We start from the raw sequence: 17,317 nt of genomic DNA, 5'->3' as shown, positions 1-17,317 counted from the left end.
ATTCTTCAGGCAAAACATTGCCAACCAAAGAAATTAATCTTCATAAAAATAATCAATGTCATAAATTACATTTTAATTAAAAACTCAGCCACAAGCTAACACGAATATTTTATGTCATTTTAATGTAAAAAAAAAACATAGAAAATGTTCCCAATGAGGGAAGATTCGTTAAAAATAAAAATAAGAAAACTATACACATAAAAATAAATACACTTAATAAATATTCATACATAAGAGGTATACCTTGCTGTGACCTGCTTCTCACCTATATTGGTGTAAAATATACTTCAATAGCTATTTTTAGATCACTGTGTTCCTTTTCTAATCTATTCTCTAGAAAAACAATGGACTTGTCTTTCCAAAACAAAAATCCAAAGAATATCACTGCTCTGCTCACAGTCTCTGAATAGCTCATCATTGTCATCCTACAATTCTCTGCTCCAGAGTGGTAAGAATATCTTCATTCTCTTGATATTCTGCAGTCCTTTCATGATTGTTTTGTGTTTTGGCTACCTCTCCTGTCTATTCTTGTTCTCTGATCTGGACCAAAACTTCATTGCCTTTCTCTTAACCAGAAGAGCTACATGAAAAGCCTAAGAGGCTTGTCTATCAAACTACTGTCATCTCTATGCTCAATTTGTGTCCTGCATATATTACAACATATTTTACTTGTCTGTTTATGTGTCTGTCTTAATGGATCATGAATCCCTCAAGATCAGGGCAAAACCCTTATTCATATTTAAATCGGCCAACGTTAGCACAATCCGGAACACATATAAATTATATTTTCCCCATTTTCTATTTGTACAAAGTTGGGACGATTTCTAATCTTTTCTGAGGCTCTTCTTTAGGTAAAATATGAGCCTAACTTTATTTTCTTTCACAAAATGACTTGTTTTTTAAAAAATTAAACTTCATATGCAAAATAACCACTTTTCTTTCTGGAAACATGTAATAACTATTGAATAAACATTAGTTATATTATTTTACTTAACTTTCATTAAGTATTAATAATAAGAATTATACTAATGTCAGAGAATAAGGAATTATAAGAATATGATACAAATTAAAAATAAAAAAGTATAGCATATCTTTTTTTTTTTTTTTTTTTTCAGACAGAGTCTTGCTCTGTTGCCAGGGTGGAGTGCAGTGGTGTGATCTCGGCTCACTGCAACGTCCGCCTTCTGGGTTCAAGCGATTCCACTGCCTCAGCCTCCCAAGTAGCTGGGACTACAGTCGTGCACCACCGCGCCTGGCTAATTTTTTATATTTTAGTAGAGATGGGGTTTCACCATATTGGCCAGGCTGGTCTCGATCTCCTGACCTCGTGATCTGCGGCCATCGGACTCCCAAAGTGCTGGGATTACAGGCTTTAGCCACCGATCCTGGCCTAGCATATCTTGATCTAAGATGAAAAATACAAATCCAGACTGAGTAGATTCTGCATTAATTAAAATGGAGAACAGAGGAAACATTCTAGAAGTTTTAAGGACAGAATTTCCGTATGTAACACATGCTCCTATTCAGAGCTTTATGCTTGCTATTTCTTGTGATGGACATGTTGTCCTAAGGTATCTGTGTGGCTTATTGCCTCACTTTATTCAGGTTTGGGTATACATACACACCACCACGCATAAACACATCAAAATCTAAAAGTTACAATATAAAGAATAAGAAATATTCAAACATATGATACATATCCATATGATAATATGATGACCAAGACCACTCCAAAACTGATAAAAGGTATCTTTTGTTTACAAAAAGCTCAGAAAACTAGGATAAACATTAAGAAATCTACACTAAAACAGATAGAAATTAAATTGTAAAAAATAAAATAAAAATATCTTAAAATCATACAGAAAGAAAAATTAATAATTATCTTTAAAGATTAACTATACAACAGCAGCTCTCTAAACCAAATAAATATTATCAATTTGATATTTTTCTGGCATGTTTAATGTGTTGAAATTAATAACAAAACATACCGGTGTAGAATTCTGTACCCAGTGGAAATACTCTGCAGAAATAAACATAGAAATGAATTTAGGGATATAGAAATTGAAAAAAAAAAAGTGTGTCTCGTAGGGTGACATTAAAAAATAAAAGTAAGTTTTTTAGGCTGAAAAAATATTCTAAACAAAAATATGAATATGTATAAGGGAATAACAAGCGCTGAAAACAGTATGTGTGCATTTATAAATACACGCACACAAATTTGTGCATTTTAAAGCATATATGTAATTAAAAGCATTGCAGTAAAATATAAATGGCAGGAAAGACAGGCACAGAGTTCTTAAAATTATAAGTCTCTAACCATCCGGTATAAATGATGCAGGACAATTGAACTACCAAATTGAGGCTTAGCCCAGAAGGGTTCTTGGCTTTACCCAGGAAAGAATTCAAGGGTGAGTCAGTGGTTTTAGACAGCAGTCTTTTATTGGACAGTAATTCCTCTTTTGGAGCAGGCCTAACTCATAGGCAATATGCCCAAAACTGACAATGCATAGGCTCTTGCCAGTTGTATTTATACTCCCTTATACCTACTTCCAATTACATGCAAAATCAGGGCTGGGTCCGTGAAAATTGAGGGATGGGTTGTTTAGAACATTCTAAGAAAAGAGTGATAATTCATCCTGTCTGGACCAGATTGAGACCTTGTTTTGGTCAGCAGGGTTGTGACCAGAAAATGAGTCCTGTCAGTCTGCTATGTCACAAATAATACTATTTTTAATTATCCTGTTGTTAAGTGACAGATGTGCTTTTTTTCTAATCTGCTGTGTAACCATTAAAAATTGTAAAATATTTTACAACTAATATGTTAATGGAATAAAAATCAGAATACCAAATTTTTTTCTTAATTGAGGGGGGAGGGGGGAGGGATAGCATTGGGAGATATACCTAATGCTAGATGACGAGTTAGTGGGTGCAGCGCACCAGCATGGCACATGTATACATATGTAACTAACCTGCACAATGTGCACATGTACCCTAAAACTTAAAGTATAATAAAAAATAAATAAAATAAAAAAATAAATAAATAAATAAATAAAAATTAAAAAAAAAGAAAAGTAAGTAAAAATGAAGGCAGATATGTAAAAATATATTGGACAGTCATAAAATAAATATTGAAAGAATAAATACAAACACAAATATGCCAGTAACTAATTTAAATATCAATGCACTGAATAATACAATTAAAAATCTAAGATTGTCAAAACTACTTTTAAAAACCCTCAAATATTTCTTATGAGACACTTTAAATATACAACACAGAAGAATTTACTCTAAAATGATTTTAAAAAACATGATTTTAAAATATTATCAAAAATTCTACCTAGGGAGTGTTTCAATATCAGACAAATTGTACTTTAAAGCAAGAAGCATTTCCAGAGGTAAATAGGAGTATTTTATAGTTAAAAGTGGGTCAATTTGATAGGCAGATATTACAATCCTAATTGTACCTAGCATGGCTTCAAAATATATAAACAAAAATTAACAGCACAAAGAGAAGAAATATAAAAGGTTACTATCATTTTGGGGGTTTTAATAAAAGATTTTAATATAAAAGGTACAGGAAAAATGTCTACTGACATTGATAACATGGACAACAAAGTTAATAAACATAATCTAATTGGCATAAACAGTACATTGCACCAAACAATGAAAACTTACATGTTAAAGTGTAATGTAAGTAAGGAAATGTGTTGAATAAACGAGAGCCTCAGAAAATTTCAAAATTCTTAATTCATTTGGAATATGTTCTCTGACCACAATGGAAATAATACAGGAAAAAGTAACTTAAAAAAATCTTATTCCTAAATCAACTAGAGTACTTCCATATAATTCACTGATGAAGGAAGAAACCAAAATTATAGAGGTGTTTGAAACTGAAAACTAATGACTGAACAGCACACCAAAATTTAGTTAATGTGGCCAAATCAGTGCATTAACAAGAAATATACAGTCTTGAATTCATATACTAAAAAAAGGTAAAAATATGTTATTGAATTTCAATCTTATTAATTTAAAAATAACTGTAAGAAACAAACAAGAAATGTAAAATAGAAAAAATATTAAATATGAGAGCAAAGTCAATAGAATGAGAAAAACATCCTAAAATATATAAAAACAAAACAACAGATTCACCTTTGTGAAGAAATTAGTGGACCACCCTAACAATAATTAGAAAAAAAAGGGAAAAGGCAAGTTGTCTACATTAGATAATGGAAAAGGAACATTGAAACAGAATTAAAAATCTGTAAAGAATACTAAAAAGATGGCATAAATAAACTTACACAAATACTTGTGACAATATACTGGAATTCAAATTCAAGATTTGTCAATGTTTAAAAAATGAAAACTACACACTGATTAACTTTGATACTTGAGATACATTGGGGCATAGCTTAAATACCATCAATAATAATTAATAGAATAATTCATTTTGGCCCTAGCTATATAATGTAGAAAATAAATAGACGGATTAAAATATTTGAAGGATCACAAACACACAGATAACAGTATAAAGTTAATATAGTTTAATGATCTAGGGACAGCCAAACCACACTGGAAACATTACAAACTCGTTTTTTGAAAAACTGGCTCATGAACTACAAAAAACCGAAAAGCCTGATAGTTAAAGAGGTAGATAAAGAGCAATGCAAGGCATGGGAATGGCATGTTTCAAAGTGTAAGAAAGTGCAAGTTATTAACATGTATCTTGGTAAAATTGATGAATGTCCACCAGCTTATATATATTTCCTATGAATTAACTCATGCTTATGTCACTTCTCAGAACCCCTTTTCCTGAACAATGTCATAAATCCAAGAAACATGAATGAGTTCTCCAACTGAAAAGCATCACATATCACACCAGGAGATAAGGATGGAGGTATAAGCAGGGTCCAAATCACTGAAGACCCAGCATACAAGAATTTTATTTAGGATAAGGTTCTGCTGACATAATCTAAACATGAGTCTAACATTATTATATTTGTAATTTAGAAGCAGCAATAAGGGATTCGTAAGAGTGACATTTTAGAAGAGGAAAATCCTGGAAGCAAAACCATTTGTGGGGCTCTTGCTTAATTTTATGAGCATAATATTGAGAACTTGGTAAAGTTAAGAACACAGTGATGAAGATGAGTAGTTCCTCTGTTGCACTGATATTTAGAAAATATAGCAGATAGACCCAATGATTATATATGTTAATAAGATTATTTAAGAATAAAATATATTCTAGGTTTGTCCTTTGGAAACCCACAAAACTATCACAGGATCTTAACTTTTGCAAGATATTTTTCTACATGGGATGAGAGCATGGAAATACGTTTTTATATGTTCTTTGAAAAGAATTTCAGAATTCGTATTCAAATACTAATGAGGCTCTAAGTCTTCCTGAAGTAAAGCAATCAGCAAAAGATGTGCACTGCATATGACCACTCATTAATAAATATCTTTATCAAATATTCTTTCTAAATACTGCTAGAATTTGATGTTAACTCAGTAAAATGGAGACTCTATGATCCATAATTTACACCTAATTAGTGTTTAATCTTTTTTTCAGTCCTGTGATTTAATTATAAATGCTTAGTCCAGTGAAATAAATATTGGTTTTTTGTCATTATTGTTCAGTTAAAATCAACAAGCTTCTTGATAGATATAGATTACCAATACAAGCTTATTATTTTATAATTACTCTAAAGTTAGTGGAGCAAACAGAAGCCATTAGGTCTTGACTAAGTGCAATGACAAAAGGTTTCCTAAAACTTATTTTTGATAATCTGCCCACTGGAAATCAAGGTTTATTCAGGTAACATAAATGTGTTTTTCATTTCCCATGAGAAATATAAGCTTATTGAATAAAATGTTATAGTATTAATACATATACTTAATAAAATTTGAAGTATTTTAATTAAATTTGTCTCTGGTTATCCAAAGCCTTTTTGTGTTTGAGAGTACTTGTCAAAATTAAATATTTAAAATGTTAAATTCTTCTAATCTACTGCCATATCACCCTGAACTCACCCAATCTCATCTGATCTAGTGTTTAATTTATATTTATTATTTTAATTCAGATTAAAATGTCATGAGATTCAGAATATTGATGTGATCTATTAAAATTTTTACATTATTTCTTCTCAACAATATAGCATGTATAAAATCATGTGAAATTGTCCAATATTAAATACATATATTTTACATATTTACCTACAAAAAGCATTCTCTTGTGGAAGTTGAAAAATTAAAGATATTCAGATTAAAATAGGTATAACTGACTATTCAATTGACAGTTTAATTCAAATAATGGCAATCTTTAAAAGAAAATTGAATCAAGTGAAACATAGTATTTAAACAAGATATTGAATTTTTTCAATTAAGCTAGAATATAGTCATGTCAGAAATAATAGTAACAAATGGACAATAAGCAAAATATTTACTAACTGGATAACACACAACTAGGAGCATGTACACATATTTGTACACAGGAGCACACAACACGTACACATCAAATGCAACTTACGAACACTGATTCATACAGCTTTTTCCCAACTTTATAGCCTAAGCTTCTGTGAACCCAAACTGCTTGTTCATAAATTTGTTTTGATGTTTAAAGTAGCAGTTTAATTCAGTGGATTTATTGTAAACTGGGGATATTCTCCAAGCATCATAGACAATGCAGGATGGTTGGTCAATTTGATTCACTGATGATAATTCTAGTGTTCATTATCTACCACTTTCCTCAGAGCAGGTGGCATCTTCAAACTACATAACATAAACAATTGTAAAAGGAGAGTCGGGATATGTGGAATTGAGCACGTCTGGCTTATCAATTCATTTGGCATCCTCTCTTCATTTACCTATAAAAATAAATACGACATTTCTTAGCACAGAAAACACATCTGAAAAAAATTCTTTTTAGTTTAGTTGCATGTCAGCTAACTAAAAAAAAAAGAAAATTAATTGTTTAGATGGTAAATTTATTGAGCATATGAGATTAATAGAGCCTGAGAACAGTAGAGATCTCCCTGAGAGATTCATAGAAGCTACAGCCTAAATCACAATTTGGAGCCAGGTATTTGGTTTGTATGTATTAGATATGTGACATATTTTTATATATAAAAATTTGAATGCCAGTGTTGTAGTATTAATACTTCTGCCATGTTTTGGTGATTAAATTAGAAAACAGTTCTTTGGACAACTAAAACAATAAACTTAATTGACAATGCTTAATTAAAGCTTATTTTTTTAATATCAAGAAGTCTATATGTAGGTGACTGCTTACAGTGTTTTAGTAAATCAACGATATCTCTGCAAATGACTTCAGTTTGTATTACTCGTGTTCGTAAAATGTTTGTTAAAATTTCAAGCCTCGTAAAATTTAAGTTGGGAGTGAAATGTATTTAGTTGTGCCACTATATCAATTTATTTGACTGGTACAGCAGAAGTTTTCCAAGATAACCCTCGTCTTTCTAGAAGACTTCCTTTTACATGTCATTGGTTAAAAATAGATTGCAGATTTTATAGTTACTTTTAGCAGCAAGTAACAAAAAGAAAAAAACATCAGAATCTTAATTGGCATAGGTCAATCATGATGCGATCACTATTATGAGCCTGGTGTTGACCAAACATATCCACATTCTTTCAGCAAAAAAATTAGGAAAATGGGGCTAACACTTTTGTTCAGCAGTGATCTATTGCAGAATAAAATTCAATGCTAGGAAATATATATCCTGAACATCTATATAATAAACAGCTTATTTTTAATAAGATACATTTGGGGATTGTTTTTAGTTGGGCATACAAAGGAAAAAAGTCTGAATAAAATGTAATAGGTTTCCACTATTTCTCATAACGTAAAAATCCATAGTCATTCTTCATTTTACACAATAAATAATAGAAAATTCACTTTTGGAAAATTTTACTGAAGACTAATCGAGTGAAATTTTGAATATGAGGACTTTGTGAGTGACTTTTCAAATCAACCACAGAGAAGTTACTTCTGTTGACTTTTTCATTGAAATTTTCTTCATGATTCTAGAAATAGATATCATTAGGAAAGGTTTAGGAGTAGCATGCCTTAGTTAATATCACTCTACTTTTTTATGAGATTTGCCACTATTTACTTAAATCTATGGACTGTATAGATAAATTAACACAGACAGGAATTAGAAGTGAAAATAGCCTCTCTATTTCTAAATATATGACCATAGCGCATAATCTCAGTTAAGAAACCAAGCTATAATGCTTAAACTAATATAATTCTCCAATCATATAAAACAAGTTGAATTAAATAATTGTGAGTCAATCTCTGGTATATATGTAGTAGAACATCACATAAAAGCTTCATTATTCATTAGGCACAGATGCATTAATACAGATACACCAAGACCATAGAACTAGCAATAATCACTTAGCAAACAGGTTAAGAAATAGTCAACTGAGGCTAACTCAGTTCTATGCATGCCAGTTTACAACAAGCATTCTTAGCTATGAACTGCCCTTAACTGATTTTCTGTTGGGTTTACTTTTCTTTTTTTCTTTACATTTTGGCACTTCAGGTCATCTTTCTCATCTAGAGTTATTGTGGTTCATTGAACCACTATGAAGAAGTATTTCCACCACCCAATCCCATTTTGATTCTTATTATAACTAATTTAATCTTCCAGATTGCTGTTAAGCTATTTTATTTGCAGGGCATATGGGGCTTTCATATTTTATTTCAAACCAGGAATTTTTCTTTCCTTTTTCTTCTATTCTAATTAATTTTTCTCTTTCTCTTACTCTATCTCCACTTATATTTTGTTTTTTTCCATTAAAAATAATTTAAGCTTGGGCATATGGTGCTGCAAGAACTGGCTCCAGGGCCCTTATGCTGGCTGCCCTCACAGCTCCCAGCCTGGTGACAGGATCTACCCTGAACTGAGAATGGCCATCTCTCAATATGAGCCAGTGGCTGAAATTGGTGTTAGTGCCCATGGGTCGGTGTATAAGGATGGTGATCCCCACAGTGGTCACTTTGTGGCCCTCAAGTTCCTAATGGGAACTCTCAAAAGAGTTCCACTCCCATAATACGATCACCTCTACTCTCATTAGAGTTCCCATTAGAAATCACTCCCATAATACAATCACCTCCCACCATATCCCTCCTTCAACACATGGGGATTAAAATTTGACATGAGATTTGGGTGGGGACACAGAGCCAAATCATATCATCAGCTGAGGCCTTCAAGGATCTGATGCACAAGTTTCGAAGGGGCCTAGATTTTCTTCATGCCCATTGCATTGTTCACTGATATCTGAGGCCAGAGAACATTCTAGTGACAAGTGGTGGGACAGTCAAGCTGGCTGACTTGGTCTGGCCAGCATCTATAGCTACCAGATGGCGTTGACACCTGTGGTTGTTACACTCTTTTACTGTGCTCACGAGGTTCTGCAATCTACACAGGCAACATCTGTGGACATGTGAAGAGTTGGCTGTGTCTTTGCAGAGATGTTTCCTCAAAAGCCTCTCTTCTGTGGAAGCTCTAAAGCCAACTAGTTGGGCAAAATCTTTAACCTGATTGGGCTGCCTCTATAGGATGACTGGCCCTAAGATGTGTCTCTACCCCATGGAGCCTTTCTCCACAGAGGGCCTCACCCAGTGCAGTCGGTGGTGCCTGAGAGGGAGCACAACTACTGCTGAAAAATGTTATTTTGTCCTACATAAGCAAATCGATGCCTTCCCAGCTCTGCAGCACTTTTATTTAGATAAGGCTCAGAGTGCGCAATGGAGTGGCTGCCACAGAAGGAATAGAAGCTGCCATTTCCCTTATTCTGGACACCTGAGTGGTGAGAACCCCAGTGAGAAGGCAATCACTGCCGTCATATCTGAGGCTCTGGAGACACCTCTTGAAACTTTTTACATAGAATATTTTGCTGTCTTAATAGCGTTATCCTTCTACCCTTCCATTTGAGGCTTCTCCCTCTCCTGCCACCCTGTTTCCTTATACTAGAGGATATGTCCCCTCTTGTCCCCTTCTGTACCTTGATATTTGGGTCTTTTCTTATATGGGAAAAATAAAACAAAACAAAGAAAAAATCAATTTAACCATTTTTATTTCTCCTGCTAGTAGGTTTAAAGTGCTAGTAGTCCTTGCAAAAACTGCATTTTGATTCTGGTATAATTTGTGAATCCCTGGTGTTTGAATTTGCAAATTATCAGTTTATAGTTCCTATGATTATGGTATTGCACTTTGCATATGCACATAGAAAGCAGAAGTCAACCCACAGAACTTGAGGATTAAATGAAAGTTTTTTTAACGATATTCATAAGTGATTGTGTTAAAATTATCTTCTAGGGGAAAAGTGAATTATAACATTCATTTTCCGGTTATTTCTTGTACTCTCAAGCATGACAGTGTAAAATTGTTCAAATAGGATTGATTTTATATGTGATCCAGTTTCATTCCATTGGAGACATGTTGAATTTAAAATATTAGGCAGTAAAGACAGTAAAGTACTGAATTTATCTAGTTTGCTAATCCCGAAGCAGGGCTCTACTGGATAGACGTAGAGAAAAGATGAGATTCATCTACCCAAACAGTACCAATAAAAAAGCTGCAGTGGTTCAATTATGAGAAAAAAAGGTGAATTTCTTTCTTAGTCTACATTCACATTAAATCAATTAAAAATACTTGAACATTTAAATAAATGTAATTTGATTATTGAGTTTAAATGTGACTTTTCTGGGATATTTAATAGATGTTTCTTTTCTAATGCAAGTGATTAGACTCCCATCTCTTCATAAGCAGAACCACAAAAGCTTAGAGCTGAAAGACATATGTAAGGTCGTCTAAAATGATTGTTTTTCAGAAGGAGTCATTAACATTTATAAGATTAATTGACTTTCACACAGTCTCATGCCTAAATGGTGGTAAAGCTGCAGCAATAACCTAGGTAATGTTATTTCTAGAATTTGAGATTGTATTTTCAAAGTTTTAATTAAAATACTATTTTTATTACAAAATAACTGTGAGATGACTATTGTAAATTGCTTTAGCTATCATAGGACATGATAATAATTCATTTATTATCACTATAACTTACAACATTAATCTCATATCAAATGAAAAGTTTTCATGTAAGTATTAAAGAGAATGTATTTGGTGTTTATTTGCAGAAAGATAATTATACCTGGAGAATACCAATTGGGCTAATTGTTACAAAGCTGAAATTGTGAGTTTAGTATAGTTACTTAACAAAAATCCTGCAAAAAGTAATAGGGCCTAACTTAAGCAGTGGGAAAAAATAGAAGTATGTTGATAAGAATATTTTAAGAAATTAGAATTGTAGCATCTAGGAATGTTTAAATATTATGGATAAATAGAAAGTTATAGACGATTCTCAACAAGTGAATCAGAATGGAGAATGAAGGAGGATAATTTTTGAAGACACCAAAATGACGAGTTTAAACCTGTTGATTTTCAGGTACTTGTGGCATACCCCTTTAATCAGTTATTTATGATTTTTAATGTTTAGATAATACAGCAGACATATGATCTGGGTTTTATATATAAACTTTGATGTTATCATGATGGCAATAGCAGCCTATCTGGAGTGCCATGAGGCAGGCTGCAGTGGGAGAGGCATGGCTTGGGCTGTGCACTCCACAGAGAAGGCAGGAGCCAAGAACAGGTAGAAGCCCTGCCGTCTTTCAAGTTGTAAAGTCAGGAGCCCCATCCTCTCGGGCACAGTGCAGCCACCAAGCCGCAGCTGCAGACCCTGGCATCTCTGCACTCTTGAGGGCCTGGGAACGCCTCTAACCCCCACAGGCTTGGAAGTGCCTCCTTCCACTGCCTGGCCTCTCCCTGTTCCCAGGGCCAGCTCCAATTTTAGAGCAAAGTTGTTACTGACCCAGAGTGCTGTCATGACCTGGCCAGGTGTGCACATGCTTGGGGCAGCACTGACACACCAGTCCCCTGCTGCCTCAGTCTCCTCTGGACTTTGGGCACTGGCAAGCATGGGAGGGAGGCCAAGGGGGCGCTAAGGGCAGCTCTGTGCAGGCCTGCAGGCACCTCTCAGCAGAAACAGCCTGGGTGCAGTGGGCACTGTGGATGGCAGGATAATGATGTCAGAAGGCAGACAGGCTTCTGGGTAGAAAGGGTCAGGTCTCCAGTGAAACTCCACCTTCAGGCCAGGGACGGCCTGAGGCCTTGGGGCTGGGCTGCCAGCTCCATGGACCAGAGTGAGAAAATATCGTGCTTTCTCTGGGTGTCCATGATCCAATCAGCATGCACTTCCTCCCCTGTGAAGCCCATAAATGCCCAGACTCAGCCAGACTTGGGCAGAAAATGGGAGGACCTGCCTGTGGATAGGAGCTACCCACTCCTTGGTCACTGGTCTCCTCTCTGCTGAGAGCTGGACACTTGTCAGAATGACCTGCATGCAGAAAGGAGCTACTCACTGCAGTTCTCCTCTGCCCGGTTCTGTTGTTGAATAAAGCACCTCTTCACCTTGTGGGTCTCCTCTGCCCTGTTCTGTCACTCAATAAAGCACCTAATTATTCCTGGACATGGGACAAGAGCTTGGAGCCTGCTGAATGACAGGGCTGAAAGAGCTGTAACACAAACAGGGTTGAAACAAGCCCCTTGCTCGCCATATTGTGGCAACAAGAAGGAGAGAAGAGAGAAAGATAGAAGAGCTATGGCCCTTCAGGGAGCCCCGACCTGGAAACTCCCTGAGCCAGGGCTGTAACACCCTCTTTGGGGCTCTGCAGTTCCTGGTACCTCCAAGTTTCCAGGTGCCACCACATTCCCTAGTGCCAGCTGTGGAAACCACTAGCAATACACCTAGTCCATCTGAAGCCTCACAGGGAGCTGGCACCCATACTGGCACCTGGAGTTGCCCATGCCAGTGCCTTGAGCTGCCTGCTCTGCCACATCCAGTGTTCCTGACTGTGTGCAGTGGCCAGACCCCCCACTTGCTCACTTGCTCATACACCCCTCACTGCTGCTCACCTGGCTTGCCCTTGGCAGGCATTGGATCCAGACTGGCAGCATGTGCAGAGCACAGCCTGCCAGGTCAAGTTGGCGAAATGAGCCCAGTGGGCCCAAGTAAAACTCAGGAAAAGGTGCCACAGAGGTTTCTGGCTGGAAAAGTGACACACCAAGGATCCTGTGACAATCACTGTTTCACAAGACTGAGTATATAGAGAGGCTTTGTTTGTGAAGAAAACACAAGGAATCCTAGGAATTATCAAATAGATGGAACCTGAGAAAACAGAAAGGAGACTGAGATTAAAAAGAAACAAAGATACAGAAGAAAATTCAGAAAGCCAAGATGGTACAAATGTTTTAAGTAGTGATGTGTTTCCCCATTATCAATAGGCAGGAAAGATGAAGAATAATAGAAAAGGAGTGACCTGGTGTGATGGCTCATGCCTGTAATCCCAGCATTTTGGGAGGCAGAGGCAGGTGGATCACATGAGGTCAGGAGTTCGAGATCAGCCTGGCCAACATGGTGAAACACCATCTCTATGAAAAATAAAAAAAACTAGCTGGGTGTGGTGGCATGTGCCTGTAGTCCCAGCTACTCAGGAGGCTGAGGCATGAGAGTTGCTTGAATCCAGGAGGCGGAGGTTGCCAAGATTGCACCACTGCACTCCAGCCTTGGCTACAGAGTGAGACTCCATCTCAAAAAAAAAAAAAAAGAAAAGAAAAAAAAAGTAAATGAGTAATAGTTTCTTACTATCTCTAAAATTATATTAATAGGAGATGACAGTTTGGTGTTTTTTTATTATTTTTTATATTTATTTAACATCACTGAAGATTTAGAGATTTTAATGTGAGTCTCTGATTCCTAATGTGATAGCAATTCCTCTGTATTCTGTATACTTGAAGCAAATACTTTTAATAGCTATCAGACTACAGAATAGATTATGGAGAAAATATTAGCTTGAGGATTTATTTTCCTGACACTACAACATTTTAACAAATGTTAAGAGAACTTCAGTTTTGATTTCATATTTTAAAACAATGGCCGTTCTATAACTAGCTTTATGTTAAATGATTTGTATAAGAGGAAATGTTTTCACTTTCAGAATATGTGTTTAATTATCTGAAGTTCTGAACCACATGAATAACAATTTATAAATATGAGAGTAAGGGAAATTTGTTCATAAACATTGTATTTATAACAAATAATAATTTTATGTGTTTTACATGAGTCACTAAAATGTTTAATAACATTGTGTCTGTTGTAAATGTATTAACTTTTTACAATTAGAATGTAAAATAGATATTTCTTCTTGTATACAAATGTATCAGTGTATAAAATAGCCCCCTGTTTCTTAATAGTATCTTCAGCTTTCCTGAATTCTATTGATATCTACCAATACATTTTAGTAAATTAAAAAGTATTTAAATTAACTGTGATCAAAACAAACTAGTAATAATTTATAGGTTTAAAGTTCTCATTACTTATAATGTTGTCTCAACATTTAGTACTTTTAATCATAGAAATATGTAGTGAGAAAAATTTAAGATGTTTCACAATATTGTTGGCATATGAACCACATATCTGAAGTCAATACAAAATAGCCTTTTAATTGAATACAAATAATCTACCAAAACAGTTCCCTAGAATCAGCTCTTATTTATCATATTGCCTTGCAATTATTAGCTTAAAGATTTCCAAAATAGGAGTATTTTGAAATGTCTAATTAAAAGTTGCAATCTAATCTACATTATTCACTGCAATTAACATTGTTCCAATACTTTACTATCTTCCTTACTAGCAAGAATACTAAGTACTTTATTAATCATATTCAAAACACAAAATTCCTTGGTAACTGTCAAGGATTAATATTAAACATTATGCTGAGTGTGTTTGTGAGGGTGTTTCTGGTTGAGATTAACATTTGATTTTGTAGAATGAGTAAAGCAAATTGCCCTACCCAATGTGTGTGACCCTCGTTTAATTTAATAAAGGACTAGAAAAAAAAAGTTGAGAGAGAATTCACTTTCTCTGCTAGATGGTCTTGAACTAGAATATTGGTCTTCTCCTACCTATGGACTTGGACTACAACTTACACTGTCAACTCTCCTAGTTCCCAGATCTTCAAACTCAGACTGGAGCTATAAATATTGGCTCTTCTTGGTCCCAGATTACCAAATTAGATCTTGGGAATTCTTAGACTATCACACGAGTCAATTACTTGTAATAAATTATATATATATATATCAATATATCTCCTTTTAGTTTGGTTTCTTTGGAGAATCCAAACGGATATAGATTTTGGTACCGAGAGAGCTCCCAGAGGAAAAGAATTTTAAGTATGAGTTTTCCAAATTTGCTTTGGTTTCATGGAATTGGCTTCTTAATATGATTAGGCTTAAATATGCTAATAATTATTTCCAGTACAAAAGAGAGCACTGATAGTCCATGGTGTAATCTGGCAATAGAGATATACAAAATAATTTTATTGGATACTCCTAGTAAACCACTTATAAAAAGCTGGGAGCTGGGTTGCTGTGAACATTTTTGGAAAACTAGTGAATATAATGAGGTTGGCTGGTTTCTCCTAATGTCACTGGAAAAAGTGGTGAAAGATAAAGATGAGCTCAGAAATTTGAATTTTTAGCTCAAGTGATGCATAAATAACTGGAAAGCTTCTATGTGTGTTGTGAAGGAGACAATTATTGCCTGTAGCTGAAGGCTAAGACGCTGAAAATAAAACACAAGTTTTCCTTCTGCAACTGGCTAAAATACATAACAAGTTGAGTTCTCAGATTCACAAGTGAGTGCATTGATTGGTAAAGAATAATGTCCTCCAAGTTAGAAAGGAAATGTTTGGAAAGACACTGGTGAAGCTGCAGACATTGAATCCCTAATTCAATGAGTCTTGTTTGCCAGTAGAAGAGACCTCTTCGCCCCCAGGGATAGTGGCTTCTCCATTCTCATTTGAGGGAATTAACCCTTTGTTGCTTGGGGGAAATATAATGGTTGCTTCTGAGGGCGATTTTAACCAGACATTGCTGATTCTTCTCAGAACCCACTTCTACTTCCCATCTTTGCTTCTAGACCAGTAACTGGACTCAAGTTCTAGCAGCCCCCTAAGGTGAGATACAAAGTGTGACTCATGCAGAGGTGTGCTACCCTCCAAAATAATCATTTGAGTTTTCTAACGTATATAGTCAAAAAATCCAGGGAACTTGTGTAGGAATAGAGATACCAAACATGTGGAATACTGAAAGAAACATTAAGTTGGATTAGATAAACTTTTTAATATGGGCTCATGAAGCAGTGATTCTTCATTTAATGTTGCAGCTCAGGAAGTAAGAAAGGGCTCTATCAGTTTCTTTTGTTTGGTTGGCTGAATGATAGATCAAAATATGGCCCACAGTGAGTGAATTACAAAATCTGGACCCGCCTTGTTTTAATTTTGAGGAAGGAATGCAAAGGGTTAGGGAGGCTGGTGTGTGAGAGTGCATTTAATGTATACAATCTATTCTCTCAGACTGGGAGGGTCCTGAAGACATACCTTTCACCTCTACTATAGAAATACATTTGTGAGAGCACTGGCATTCTTTAAAAAACTCCATGATCACTCTTCTTTCTAAGTCAGATCAACAGTTAGGACTGTAGTTACTGTATTGAGAAACCTAAAGGCCATGGGAATAACTGGATCTCAGGTGGCATGGTTGCTGCAACGGACAGCAGAGTCAAAGCAGCAATCATTGTAGTGTGACTCATGTAGATGTATGGCTAGTTAATCATGGTGTTTTTAGAAGTAAAATAGTTAGAAAGCCTCATGAACTCTCACTTGATCTACATAAGCAGAAAAGTTCTATGTCAAATGAACAAAATCTAACTTGAAGCATAAAATTAGAGAATCAGAGACTCTAAACCAATTCTAAGACTTATGTGAGTTTTCAGACATAGAGCCACCTAAATGAAGGAGAGTCTGCGAACTAGAAACCCATAAGGAAGGGTCCCAGTACACCACCAAAAATTTCATACTGTTAGTCTTTCTCCCAGCTTTCCCCAAAAAGGCCAATGCCCTTTTATCAGGTTAATTCTTCATTGGGTAAAAGAAAGTCATCAGATCTTTCAGGGGCTACTGGACAATAGCTCTAAGCTGATACTAATTCCAGGAGACACAAAACATCAGTGTAGCCCAATAGTAAGAGTAGGGTCTTAAGGAATTCAGGTCATCAATGAAGTTTTAGCTCACATCTGTCTCACAGCAGGTCCGGTGGGTCCCTGAACCCATCCTGTGGTTACTTTCCACTTTCTGGAATGCACAATTGCATTAGATATTCTCAGTACCTGA

This window comes from Pan paniscus, chromosome 1, assembly GCF_029289425.2.
Source record: "Pan paniscus chromosome 1, NHGRI_mPanPan1-v2.0_pri, whole genome shotgun sequence".
In the NCBI taxonomy this organism is placed as follows: domain Eukaryota; kingdom Metazoa; phylum Chordata; class Mammalia; order Primates; family Hominidae; genus Pan; species Pan paniscus.
The sequence above is the reverse complement of the archived record's forward strand: the minus strand, read 5'-3'. Positions refer to the sequence as shown.